Below are 14,566 nucleotides of genomic sequence, written 5' to 3'. Positions count from 1 at the left end.
TTCTATCTGGGCAAATGATGGTAATCATCCTTTTTCTATATTCTTATGTGCATAAAAGCAAAATTCCATGTGAATGAACACCGTTATAACACTCAGTGCACCAGACTTTCCTTGTTCTGGCCTAAAGGCCATGCCAATATGCTTTACTGATGTGGCATATCTATTGACTAAAAAATTCTATGTAGCAGATGTGCTCATCACAGATCTCCACCCATTCGGCAGTCACTTTAATAATGTCAATTTCACAACAGTTCTGTTTGTATGGTATTTGTGTGTGGTATCACTACTATATATATGAGGAGGTAATGTTAGTAGGGCAGCAGAAGTTTCTCTTGGTAAAAAGTACTTCCTGGACCCAGATGGCTCTGGAAGAGAAAGTGAGGTTGGTGACCTTTGCACAGCCCTCCCTCACTTAAATCCAATTCACTGCAAGTCATGTTATCACCCTGATGTCATGGTCTTTTTTGAGAACTAAAGGCAAACAACAGCAACAACTTCCTGGGAGAGATAGAAAATTCTTTTGCCCATTTTAATGATTAAGATAGGGTTGTTGACTGCTGATTCTTAGATCCAACCAACTCTCAACCCTCTTGTGTCTTCAGCTTGTATCCAGGTGGTGGGGGGATGAGTCACTTCAAAACTTGTATATCCTATGCTCCAGTCTCTCAGGACCCTACTGTAACAACAGCAACAACAACAATAAAGAAAAAAATAAAGAAAAAAGCAACAACGATAACAATTATTATTATTATTTCTATAATTTCATATTTCATCTCTCTTATTGACCTGCTGCCTTCCTGAAAGGCCTACTTTGGTGCTCATTATAGCATGAAGGCGACCCTACAAACTATAGAATTCGAAAGGCCTTTAAAGATTATCTAGTTCTTTACTAATTTTACAGATGAGGAATCAATACTCACTGAGAGTGGTAAAGTAACTTGCATACAGTCACACATCTATTAAAAGCCAAGACTTGAATACAGATTTCCTGACTCTCAGTCTGGAGTTCCTTCTCCTACATCGGGTTGCTTGTTTGCTGGCATCACAGAAACTCTGAAAGGTCTTATCAGATAGGGGACAGGTTGAGAACTCCAATGGTGGATGGAATACCCATCATATTGAGTTCACAGGTCCATCTAAGGATTTCAGTATCAAAGTATCACAGAACATTAATCACAGTCTCTTCTATTCAATAACAAGGCCATGTGGAGCTAGCATGTGGCCTCATTCCAGTGAGTCAGGGAGATGCCTGTAGATACCCAGATGTTTGTTGCCATTTATAAGATCTGTGTAATTGAGGATATGATATTCAAATTTTAAAATAATTTATTAAGCACCTACTATGTACAGAGTACTGGGCTGAGATAATTTTAAAATATAGTACTTATCATCAATTTGTAGTATGATAGAGAGAAATAAGATGTGCATGAAGAGTTATCATGGTATAGTGGAAAGAGCAATGGATTTAATGCCATAAAGTCTGAGTACAAACCCTGATTTTGCCACTTCTTCCCTATGCGATAGGCAGCTAGGTAGTGCAGTAGATAAAGTGCTGGGCTTGGGGTCAGGAAAACCTGAGTTCCAGTCCATCCTCAGAAACTTCATAGCTGGTGAATTTGGTGAATTCTTTCAATTTCTATCTTACCTTCTGTTCTTAGAATATCAGAACAAATTTCCCTGACAGTTTCTTGGAAGATGGTGTCTAAACTCTTTGATCATGGTTTTCAGGTAGTCAATAATTTTCAAATTATCTCTCCTGGATCTATTTTCCAGGTCATCTCTTTTTCCAAGGAGATATTTTACATTGCCCTCTATTTTTTCATTCTTTTTGTTTTGCTTTATTGTGTCTTGATTTCTCATAAAGTCATTAGTTTCCATTTGTTCAATCCTAATTCTTAAGCAATTATTTTCATCAGAGAGCTTTTCCATTTGGCTTTTCAAGCTGTTGACTTTTTTTTTCCTCATGACTTTCCTGTATCACTCTCATTTCTCTTTCCATTTTTTCCTCTACCTCTCCTACTTTTCCCTCTACCTCTCTTTATCTTCAAAGTCCTTTTTGAGTGTTTCTATGGCATGAGACTAATTCATATTTTTCTTGGAAACTTTGGATGTAGGAGCTTTGATTTTGTTATCTATTTCTGAGGGTGTATTTTGATCTTCCTTGTCACCAAAAAAACTTTCTAGTTTCCATATATTTTTTTTCTGTCTGCTCATTTTGACAGCTTATTTCTTGACTTTTAACTCCTTCTTAAAGTGGGGCACTGCTTCAAGGGCACACTGTCCCAAGCTTCAGGAGGTCCCAGGTGGTACAATTTAAGGAGAGGCACGTTCTACACTCCCCTGGCCTGTGCTCTGGTCTCTAAGTAACCACAGGTCTGCTTGCTCTTTAACCCAGGAACAGAATTCTGTTTCACTGTGGTTGCAAGCTCCAGGGAGCCAGTGCCCCTCCCCCACCTAGGGCCTCCACTCAAGACCACTTCCTGGTTCTGAACATGGGCAATACAACCGAGTTCTGCCTCAGCACAAGCAGAAACCCCTGTAATGTCCCTCTGGCCAACCATTCTACCCCTTCACTGGACCATGTGCTGAGTTCCAGAAGTAGCCGCTGCCTCAGCTGATTCTAAGACCCCAGAGGCCTGATTCTCTGGGGCTAGGGCTGGGTCTGCACAGACTGGCCCAGATCTACACTCCACTCTCACCCCAGTATAACAGACCTTTCCTGCTGAAATTGTCTTATGGCATTATTTGAAGGGATTTGGAGGGATTTGGGAGAGAGCTCCAAGGAGTCACTGCTTGTCCTCCACCATCTTGGCTCCCACTGGTGATCTTTAAAACGATTTCTGGGAATCTGTAATTCTAGGCAGGATATGTAGGAAAGGGTAAACATTTGGCATTTTCTGACTGAACATTGAACCTCTTGACATGCTGGTTCCATCTTAGTGATTAAAGTTAGAGTGAACCCCTTTTAGTTACTTATTTTTGTTTTTGTTTTTGTTTGTTTTTTTGCAAGGCAGTGGGGGTTAAGTGACTTGCCCAGGGTCACACAGCTAGTAAGTGTCAAGTGTCTGAGGCCAGATTTGAACTCAGGTACTCCTGAATCCAGGGCCGGTGCTTTATCCACTGCGCCACCTAGCTGCCCTAGTTACTTATTAAACTCTAATAGTGTTTACAAGGGCCTTGTTATAACTGAGGCTTTGTTCTCACAATGGATTGGGCTGAGAGACCCATACTGGGAGGCATTCAGGCTGTTTCACAGGAGAAGAGCAGATGATGGAATGAAGGTAATCTCGGCAGCAGGCAAGGGAAGGCTTGTAGGCTCCACACCTCAAAGAGGCTCAACAGTAGGTACCAGGCAAACATCCATGTGGTTGTGGGTAGAGCATAGTGTCAAAGGATTCTGCGATAGGCAGTGACCATTTGGCATTGGGGACAGCAGTAAGGATATGACCTCCGCAGTTCACTGTTGGTCTGGAGTCCTTGAGAGAACTGGGTCCTAAAAACACAAGTGTCGGAGAACTAGAATAGGAATAAAGGTATGTGGTTGAGAAGTGACTTGGAGAAGGGGGAGAGACAGGTGCTAAATTATGAGAATTAGAGAAGAAACTGCTCTTCTTCCTTCCTTGGTCCACCCTTCACACTGCCACCTGAGTTATTTTCTTCATGCATTTTTCTGATCATGTTCCTCCACTCCCACATCTTAAGTGGCTCCCTATTGCCAGTCAAATAAAGTATCATTTCCTGAGATTGGCATTCAAGGCTCTCTACAACCCAACTCCAACCTTATTTCATACTATTCCTCTTCATAGACTGGACTTTCTAGCCAAACAAGTATACCCCAACTCTTCTTGAATTGGACCTTTAGTACATTTATTTTGGACAGGAACTGTAGGTAGCAGGCCCAAAATTGAATAGGAAAATAGGCTCAATTACATTTGGAAATAGATCAGCTCTTTCAACTACCTCCACCTCAAAACACATTAATGTATATGTGTGTATGTATCTACATGTATGTGTGTATACATGTATGTGTATATATACATCTACATCTATGTTCTCCCACTGATGCACTATACCTCATACCAAAGAAATCCATAATCTCAGAAAATTCAATTTAGCAGAGAACCTAAAAGTTAATAATAGAGGTATGGTAGGTTTTAGTAGGCTAAAGCATATTGCCAACAATGATTTGCCAATAAGACATGGTTTAAAAGGCACTATTACAGAAATAGATATCTAGAAAATGGAGTGGGCCAATCAATCACATAGCAGGGGAAAGACAGCTGTAATATTGCATAGGTATCCGTGAAATAGTAAGTGGTCTTGGGGAAGGATCACCAAGTAGTTTTCCTACTGATGATTCCTGGGAGGACAAGGATTAGATCTGCCTCACAGGAGTAGGCATGGAGAGGTTGTGATCTACATCGGTGGATTATTGAAATCATGCATCCATAGGAATATCAATATTATGTAATGTGATTTGCTTTACTTCTCCAGGGGCAATCAGTGGACTTGGGTTGGGGGGAGAAGGTAGAGAAAGAAATGGGATAAAGGCAGAATAATAACATAGAGAAAAGGAGAAAGGAAGGGATAAGTGGAGAGGGTTTTTCTTCTCCACACTTATATGACAGAACATTCCCAAATGCAAAGGAAAGAAAAGAGCCCAACATGACTTCCACAGTGAAAAAAATCAATAGGCTAAATTAAAATATATACGTTTTCTTTCTGTGACTTTCTTACTCAGTTGACAACAAGCTCTGCCAAATTAATGTCTCAACTTCATGGTGTTCAACATTTTTAGTTAGTGGGTATTTTTTATTAGTCTCTAGTTTTGAAGGACTGTACTTTTTTTAGACAGTGTATGAGGAATCTATCATCTGCAAATAATTAGACACTGGAAATTACATTGTATTGCTAATGAGCAGATGTGTATACTTATAGGGGAGGAACAGCTGCACACACATAAAATGCTAAAACAACCCCAAACTAGCATTATGTATTCTGAGAGAAGTTGCATCTTCATTTAAGAATCTCAGAACCAGAAAATTAGGGGGAAAAAAGAAAATGTGACCATTTCTGATATCCTGCATTATTACTGGTTTATTGTTGATTGGACTTTTTCAAGGGATAGCGTATCTAATGTACTTTATTTAGCAACTTTCAAAAAAAGTTTCTAGTTTTTACAAGACTTTGATGTGTCCATGTTACTGTAAAATATGACAAAAGCAAGAAACAGACTACTTAAATTTATGAATAATGACAGTGAAATAGTTTCACGAATAGAATTTTGGACCCAACAGACTCCATCGGTTCCATAGTACTTAATATTTCCACTAATTATGAGGAAGAAAATCTGATGATCTCATGAGAACTTTAAATCTTTTGGAAAATACTGTGGTGCAGAACCATTTGAATAAAATTACGTGAGGTAAGGAGAATAACTAAAATTCATCTAAGCAGGATAAACTAGATAAAAGTTGTGTCTGGATTGTGATGAAAAAGTAACAGCATGATCTAGAAATTCTAAAGGGTGATGCATTGATTGCTGAATGAGTCAACAATGAAAGTGATATTAATGCCTCGCATTTAATTTTATTTTTTTTGTGGGGCAATGAGGATTAACTGACTTGCTCAGGGTCACACAGCTAGTAAGTGTCAAATGTCTGAGGCCAGATTTGAACTCAGGTCCTCCAGAATCCAGGGCTGGTGCTTTATCCACTGTGCCACCTAGCTGCCCCCTTGCTCATGGTTTTAGACCTAGTTAAACCTCTGAGGTGGATTCCAAACATGAGCTTCCCAACTTTAAGGGCAGCTGTTCCATGCTGCCTCTGAGATCATATGAATCTTCCCAGTGTAGTCTCTGCCTTGCTCTGTGCCTGCTCATGTAGCGCAGATCCTTATTAATGTTTTTAGATGTCATTTAAATATTTCAAATTGCATAAGATGATAATGCTACTATAGTGGAAAACCTTAGTCTTGACCCTGCCATTCACTTACAATGTGTTCTTGGATAAATCACTTAATTTCTCAGAGCCTCAGTTTCTTCATCTATAAAATGGACATGATACTTCTACTACACATCTCACTAGGTGGTTACAAGGATCAAATAATATTGTTTGTAAACAAGTAATGAAGTGCCATGTAAATGTGAGTTGTGGTCATGTTGATGGTTACTTTGTCATCTTTAAGGGTCATGTGACTATTGTTATGCAATAAGGTATTTTGTAGTAATAATAGAAATATATTGGTTAACTGGGCAGGAGGCTTGTGTGGAATACAGTATCTGAATTCTGGTGAATTATAATTCTTTTCTTTTTCTAATTTCTGTTAGGTTCTCTCATCCACTGTGTTTTCTTATCAGATGGGCTTCTCTCTGCAGTCTAACACACTGGGAAATCTAGGTTTGTTCCCATCCAACCCCTGTTATATATGCTTATAATGGTTTACAGATGAAGAAACTGAACCCCAGGAAGGGGAAGGGACTTGGCAAAAGTTAGATAGCTAGTAAGTAGCAAAAGTCCTTAGGATTTGAACTCAGGTCTTTGGAATACAAAAACACTGTTCTTTATACCAGATGCCCTTGAATGTTTTAGGCAAAGAAGAAAGGGTTGAAATAGTAGTAAACAACACTTTTCTGTGGGGAAATAAGGGCTGTGCACAGTTTATGTTTTGAATTTAAAATGAGGTGTTATCAAATTAAAATAGACAGAATTAATTTTATAACTAGGTAGAGCTGGATTGTTCCATATTAATAAGCCTTGTCTAAAACACAGAAGCTGTGTTTTATGTGTAACGAGTTGTATGAGGGCAAGGGTACACTTCCCAGTGGTCCGAGTGCCAGTCAGAAGCCCATCTGATTAGGAGCTACTTTTCTCATGAGGCTCATGGCCCAAGAGAAGGATCTGCATGCAGGTAGGGGTATAGGAAGGAATGCAGCAGCAGGACAACATGATGACTATTGAGAGAATGCTGAGGAGAGGACAGGAGAGGAAAAGACAGGAGAAGAGAGGACACAGAGAGAGGCACCGAAAGAGACACAGAGAAAGATATAGTAGAGACTTCCTGCTACACCTGAGATAGGTGAGACCTGTAAATTCTCAAGGTGGAGTTCACCATATACTGTGAGGATTAGGGACTCATCCCTGAATGAATAGTTTGGGAAAATAGCTTCCTCTGCAAGTCTGTTATGGGGAAATAGAGTGGGGGTTTGGGATAAGGGTTCTTAGAAATTCCTCTTTAGATCTTAAAAAAGGGAAAAGGACCGATATATACAAAAATATTTATAGCTGCTCTTTTTGTGTTGGCAAGGAATTAGACATTGAAGGGACGCCAATCAATTGGGGAATGGCTGAACAAGTTGTGGTATATGAATGTAATGGAATTCTATTGTGCTATAAGACATGATGAGCAGGCAGATTTCAGAGAAACCTGGAAAGACTTACATGAAACTGATGCTGAGTGAGATGAACAGAACCAGGAAAGCATTGTACACAGTATCAACAACATTATGTGTTGATCAACTGTGATAGACTTGGTTCTTCTCAGCAATACAACGGTACAAAAGAGTTCCAAAGGACTCATGATTGAAAAGGCTCTCCAAATCCAGAAAAAAAAAAAAAGGAACTGTTGAATATGGATGCAGATTGAACCATACTATTTCTTTTGGTTTGGGTGCTGTTTTTCTTTTTGGGGGTTTTTCCTTTTTGTTCTGATTCTTCTCTTATAGCATGACTGATGCAGAGATATGTTTGGTGTTATTGTACATATATAACCTATATCAGATTGCTTGCTGTCTTCGGGGGGAAGGAGGGGAGGGAGGGAGAAAAATTTGGAACTAGAAATCTTATGGAAATAGATGTTGAAAACTATCTCTACACGTAACTGGAAAATAATAATTTTATAATTAAAAAAAAGAAATTCCTCTCCTTTAAAGAATTATACCTTCTTGTACACAAATCCAATTAGAATAAAATAATAGTTTATTTAGGGTGCTAGGGAAAGGAAACCAAGAGAGAAATCCTTGGACTTCTCATGGGGAGACAGCATGGCAGAGAGTGTGGCTCTGAGATACCTATCTCCTTGAGCAGGAGACAGGCAGATACTTTTATAGAGGACTGATGGGGGCAATCATCTGACTGTGGAAAGTTCCCTTATTGGGGAAGGACCATTCCCCATTGGTGGTGGCTGGGTGAGTTGGGTGAGGGGTGGCTGCAGATCTCTCAAGCCATCTCTCTCCTCCTCAGGCTACAAAGGCAGCAGCCACACCTAATCTTATCTCCCCAGGGGTGAGTGAGACTGGAATGAAGGGTGGTGGTCCTGGAACCAGCTCAGTCCAGCTCAGGTGCCACTTACCTCTTTAGGTGTGTCTGTCCTTTTGATTTAGTTTCTCAAGGAGAAGGTTCTTTGATTTACCCCAGAGAACTTCTGGGGTATGCTAGGCCTATAGCAAGTCACACTCTAGTATGGGGAAAGCATAAGCAAATGTCTGAAGACTCGGGCCTAAAGGTTGGAAAGAGGAACTCAAGCAGCATTCAGATCCCTGGTTAGATAGTCCTCTAGTTTCTACCATTTCAATCACAGCAGGAGTTCCCTCTTTTAGCTCTCCTCAACAAAATAAATGTCTGCTATCGTTCTTTCTTCACCAGATGCTATCTTAACTATCTTCTTCACACTACTTTCTTTCCATTTCTTCCACATACTCTAGGTGAGGAAAATCCTTTAAATAGGCAGTCTTACAGGATTCCAAGTCTCAACTCATCAGCATTTGAAGCCTTTTTTATGGGCCTATGGACTCATGGGAAATGTAGTTCTTAATTGGATGGACTTCTGCCTGCTCCTCAGCGCACTGAAAAGTATTAGTGTGTTCTCATCTAAAGCCTGTTACATATGATTAAATCAATGGTTAGACAAACATTTTCTTATGATGAGTTATATTCATCATAATTCATCAAAATATATTTATTTGCCAAAATGTAGTATTTTAGTAGCTTACATTATATAGTACTCAACAATTACAAAGACCTTTCATATACATTAGCATATTTGATCCTCACAGCCACCCTGTGAGGTAGGTAGATCATGTAAATACGTTAGTAAAAATATAAGGTTGTATTCTCCCTCCCCCCGAAATATGGTTGGCATGTACAAAATCTAAGAGCAGTCTAAAATTAAATAAAATTACAATACAGTTAGCTACCATTGTCTACCATTACTCTAGCTTCTCTGGATATATAAAGTGTGAAATTTGTAGTTGATCAAATGAGGTTGTTTTGTTCCCCTCTTCTTCCTTTTCCCATCAAATGAATGTTTTTAAATTTTTGGACAGTGACAGCTTCTGCCCCTTGCTGATTCTCAATATTATGTTGCCTCTGAGTCTTTTCTTCTTCAGGTTAAGGAATACCTTAATTTGATGGTCATATATGTACTAGAAAAACTTCACCATTCTGATTGCCTTCCTCTTATTCCCTAGTTTACCTGTCTCACCCTGGTTTGTCAGTGTTCTCTTTCTCTTCACCTTTTCTTATAATGCTTCATTTGAATTTCTTCTTTGCCTTTCTCACTCTCTGTCTCCTAATATACTTATTTGTGTACATGCTATATTGCCACCCCCTCCCAACTCAATCATTAAATTCTAAGTTTCTTGCAGGCAAGAGTTGTGGTGTTTTTCACATTTGTATCCCTAGTGCCTAGTACAATACTTTGTCCTTAGTAGGTATTTATTAAAGGACTGATGAATGGAACTACATTGAGCTGAATTAACCAAATGTGGGTGAAGGCTAAAATATGTCACTCTTCTATTTTCAGTCTAGTATCCAGCAATACATTAACATGAACAGCAATTACTGCTTGTAATTATATCACTAATTATTCAATGAACTACTTTAAGGAAAGTTCATTCATCCTACTTCAATAAATATTGATTTGGAGAGGGAGAAAATGACCAACCAACACCTTAACTTTCATATAATTATAGTTTAAGGAAATAAGAAACTCAACTTGAAGCTCCATGTTTTTTTCCTTTTTTTTGGCTTGGGGCAATGAGGGTTAAGTGACTTGCCCAGGGTTACACAGCTAGGAAGTGTCAAGTGTCTGAGGTCTGATTTGAACTTGGGTCCTCCTGAATCCAGGGCTGGTACTTTATCCACTGCGCCACCTAGCTGCCCCAAAGCTCTATATTTCTTGAAGAAAAAAATGTTAAAAATTAAGAGATATCTTCTCTTTACAGTTGCATACTTCAAAGTAGTAGAGAGGTTGGAATGTAAGGAATTAATTTTTCTCCAGCATGGGCACACTGACCAGACAAGAGAGCCCATCAATATTACCCTTAGTTGCAGTAATTATCAGATATAGCAGAATATGGATATAGAAATAGATGACATATAAGAGAAGGATAGAGGCATAGACAAAGAAAGTCTTTTGCATAGAATGAATGGGGGAATTTCAGAAGGATCGCATGATAGCTTGCTGCTTATAAGTGGAATCTTTATTTGGAAAAAAGTTGATGGAGAAATCTCAAACAGTTGGTAAAAGTGAGGAGGTCACTACTTCTTCATGAATGCCAAAAAGCTCTGTTCTCATTAATCAATTTCTAGAGCATTTCTGAAGAATGTTAAGTACAAAAGTGTTATTTCTGAGCCAATAATTTGCTCTTCATCTAACACAGCTCTTTTTAAGTATGGCATATCAAGTCCATTGCTTGCTTTCCTGGGAAAAGAAGCAGCCTCATAGCATCCTTAATTTATCCTGTTTCTCTGAAGCCATGGGGGGAAAATGGAGACTCTTGGCGAGAATTTTCAATGTTTGTTTAATCTCTGTGAGAGCTAGTTCTGTCTTTGTAATTATTAAATTCATCCACAGGAGAATTCTATAAAATGATGCCTATAATGTCTAAATCTGAACTCATCTACCTTTCTTTTAACAAACTCTTGATTAATCTGACCTTATATAGCCTTATTTTCTACTACTTCCCAGTATAAGCCCTCCAATCTGGGTAGGCCAATCTCTTCACTCACCATCCTACCTTTTGTGATGATGTTTCCCTCACCTTGAATTCCTTCTTTCCTATTCCTATCAAATGCCCTTCCAGCCTTTTGAGGTCCAGCTTTAGTCACGTAAGACATAGACTGACTGGATCATAGTTTTAGAGCTAGAAGGGAACTTACAGGTTATTTAGTCCCACTTCTTCATTGAGGATGGGAAAACTGGGGCTCAGAAAAGATAAATGATGATGCCAAGGTTACACAGGTGAATGAGCAGCAGAGCTGGCCTACAAATGCAGGTATTCTGACTTCAAATCCAGCTCTCCCTCCATGCTACCTCTATGTGAACCTTTTGGAACTCTAAATATTCTTCAAATCTCAGCTCAGATTTCACTTCATTCACTTCACTTCAAGTCTTTACTTACTCTGTTCATTCTTTTTGTTGTTGTTGTTGTTGTTGTTGTTGTTTTGCGGGGCAATGGGGGGTTAAGTGATTTGCCCAAGGTCACACCGCTAGTAAGTGTCAAGTGTCTGAGGCCAGATTTGAACTCAGGAACTCCTGAATCCAGGGCTGGTGCTTTACCCACTGCGCCACCTAGCCTCCCCCTGCTCTGTTCATTCTTGATCCTCAAATTATCTTACATTGACTCTTCTGTTTAAATGTAATCTTAATACCAAGCATAGTACCTTATAGGTGCATAATAAATGCTTGTTGAATAGAATTTCGATTATCAATTAATGAATGTTTCAATAAGCCAGAAAAAAAAGACCATTTTGTTTCATTTTTGCTGGTTTTCTTTCCTTCTTGAAAGATAATATTGAGAAAATTTGTCATCTGGAGAGCAGCACCATAAAAGATTGAACTCAATTTGAATTAATTATAATCTTTGAAGCCAGCTAGGTGGCGCAGTGGATAGAGCATTGGGCTTGGAATCAGGAAGACCTTAGACACTTGGGCAAGCAAGTCACTGAACCCTGTTTGCCTCAGTTCCTCATCTGTAAAATGAGCTGAAAAAGGAAATGGCAAAGAACTCCAGTATCTCTGCCAAGAAAACCCCAAATGGGGTCACAAGGAGTTGGACACAACTGAAACTGAACAACAACCACATTAATACTTGGAGAATTCACCTGTTGGGCTATTATAGTCCAAACTGGGAAAATCCAATTCTGTCAGTCCTAAATCTTTGTTTTAAGCTTAATAATAGATTTCTTGTCCTTTTGAAGTTTTCCTCTTCCTTCATACCCCTTATAGTAGATATACTGATAGTGTTTATGAGTATAAAAGCAAACTTTTAATGTATTTTCCTCATGTTGTCACTCAAGTACCCTTCCAAGAGAAAAAACAGATCTAGCTGTTGGCTTCTTGGTATATATGAAATAATTCTTCCCTTTTCTGATGTCAAGTTTATGCACACAACCTAAATGGCCCCAGAAGCTTTGAAATTGGTCAGTTTGTTCAACATAGTCTATTCAGTCTCTCTGGATTGAACACAGACATCAAGGTAGCAACCTACACTGATTACTAAGGTGGCCAACTGATTGATTTGTTTATGCTAGTCTTATTTGTTATCTGCAAATATGCTACGACTGAAGAACAAGGAGGCGGTTGTTCCTAGTTCTCCTGGTTCTTTGTCCATTCTTCTTTTCAGTGTTCTGCACTGACTCTAGATCAAATTCATGAAGTGTTTTTCTGTTACCTTTCCAGGTGTCACTGTTGTTGTTTCTTCCCCCTTATTAAATAGAAGTGGATTTGGAATTCTCAAGTCTCATATTTCACACCATGGAGCAAAAGTCAGCAAAAATAGTTTCATATATTAGCAGCTCTGACCCATGGACAAGGCCATGTTACCACTGAAATTATCAACATTTCACTAGAGAATGTTTAAAGACTTAGACAAAATTTGAGTCATGTGAATCCACTGATTAGTGGAATCATTAAATCAAAAACTACTCAGTATGTATTTGATTTGATTTCTTATTTGGGTTATCACTTTAGCTGTGTCAGTGAGTAATTCACAGATTAAATGCCACCAAATAAATCTTTATATAGGAAGTTTCTTAATGGTCTACCCTAAAATCCTTCAGAAAACTACATTTATCTATCTACTAGTCAGCTCAGAAGTGCACAGCCAAAATCTCCACTCAAGTCTCTAAATGAAGGGAGGTTTGATTAAAAAGAAAAATTGCAAATATATCCCATAAAAAGAACTTACAGGTGGAGGCAAGATCGCAGTATAGCAGAAATATAGTGAGATCCCTCTAAAATAAAACAAAGTGAACTTCTCCATACAGATCTAGAAAATTGACCAGATGAAAACCTTATTAGGAATTTTTTAAAGTTGTGGGATAGTTTTTCCTATGTAATAATAGTTTATTTTTGCTCAATTATACATAATTATTTTTAGCATTCTTTTTAAAATTTTTGAGTTCAAAATTTTCTCCTTCCTTCCCTCCCCACTCCCTGAGAAGGTAAGCCATATGATACATATGTTATACACTTACACCGATTAGGAATTTCAAGAAAAACATCACAGTGAGTTCTTTTTTGAGGCCAAGTTGGCAAAAGGAAACAGAAAAGACTTCAGACATTGGGAATGGGGTCTGTCCAGGAAAAAATCATACGGAACATTTTAATTCAGGCAGCAGCTGTGCACTGGTGCATGAAAAGGTCCTAGATACAACATGGAGGGGACCTGAACTTCTGACGGTATAGGAATAGGTGCTGCCTGACCACACTGGAGCTCACTGCCAAGTTGTAGGTCACAGATCCAGTGCAGACTGAGTAGGGAACTTGTGCCTTGTGCTAGCGTTGCAGATTGAGAAGTTGCTGTGGGCCCCAGGTTCTACGTGGAGCAAGAAGCAAATTCAGAACAAGCAACAGCTGTGTGGCTTGGACTCCAGGAGCCTCAGTTCTACTTTCTCATCCAATTTGAAGCCTATAAAGGAATAACAAGGACAGAAATCTCAGACCAAAGGGAAGCCTACAGTTTTGTCACTGTAAACCAGCAGAGCTTTCCAGATGGCTGATAGTAGCTGAGTCCCTTAACAGTCTACAGTAATCCAAAATGGGGAAGATCCAAAGCCAGGTTAGAAACTTGCAGAGCTCAGACCGGAAGGACAACTGTCAAACTTTGCAATGGATTAGATTACTTTGGAAGCACTGAAAGCTTGCAGATTCCCAGCCTGAATTCTCCTTGAGATCCTCGAATAATGTAGTGTTCATTATCTTAAGAATTCAGCATAAGGGCCACTGCAGATATTCCCTCTAGAAGTACATATAGCCTGTTCTCACATTAAGTGTGAAACCAGGAAATAGCCTGGAAGAATGGGCAGACATAAAAAGAATTCCACTATAAAGAACTATTAGGGTGAAAAGGATGCTCAAAACAAAAACACCTAAGAAGATAATGACCACAAAACCTCTACAAGCAAAGAAAAACACAGCTTGGAAACAGATTCAAATAGAATTTCTGAACGAAATGAAGCAAACAGTTAAAAAAAAAAAGTTAAAATCCTTTAATAAATGAAATGAGAACGTTGGAGAAAAATGGCAAAGAAATGAGAGATGTGAAAAGAAAGAATTGGAAAGG

The 14,566-nt window shown here is 38.9% G+C and overlaps 1 protein-coding gene across 6 annotated transcripts in view; it reads left to right on the top strand.

Moving 5' to 3' along the window:
• MSRA (methionine sulfoxide reductase A) overlaps nucleotides 1-14,566 on the top strand; it is a 580,905-nt gene that overhangs the window by 395,572 nt on the left and 170,767 nt on the right. The gene's annotated exons all lie outside the window — the stretch shown is intronic.

This window comes from Dromiciops gliroides, chromosome 2 (genome assembly GCF_019393635.1).
Source record: "Dromiciops gliroides isolate mDroGli1 chromosome 2, mDroGli1.pri, whole genome shotgun sequence".
Classification (NCBI taxonomy): domain Eukaryota; kingdom Metazoa; phylum Chordata; class Mammalia; order Microbiotheria; family Microbiotheriidae; genus Dromiciops; species Dromiciops gliroides.
The sequence above is the reverse complement of the archived record's forward strand: the minus strand, read 5'-3'. Positions and strand labels throughout refer to the sequence as shown.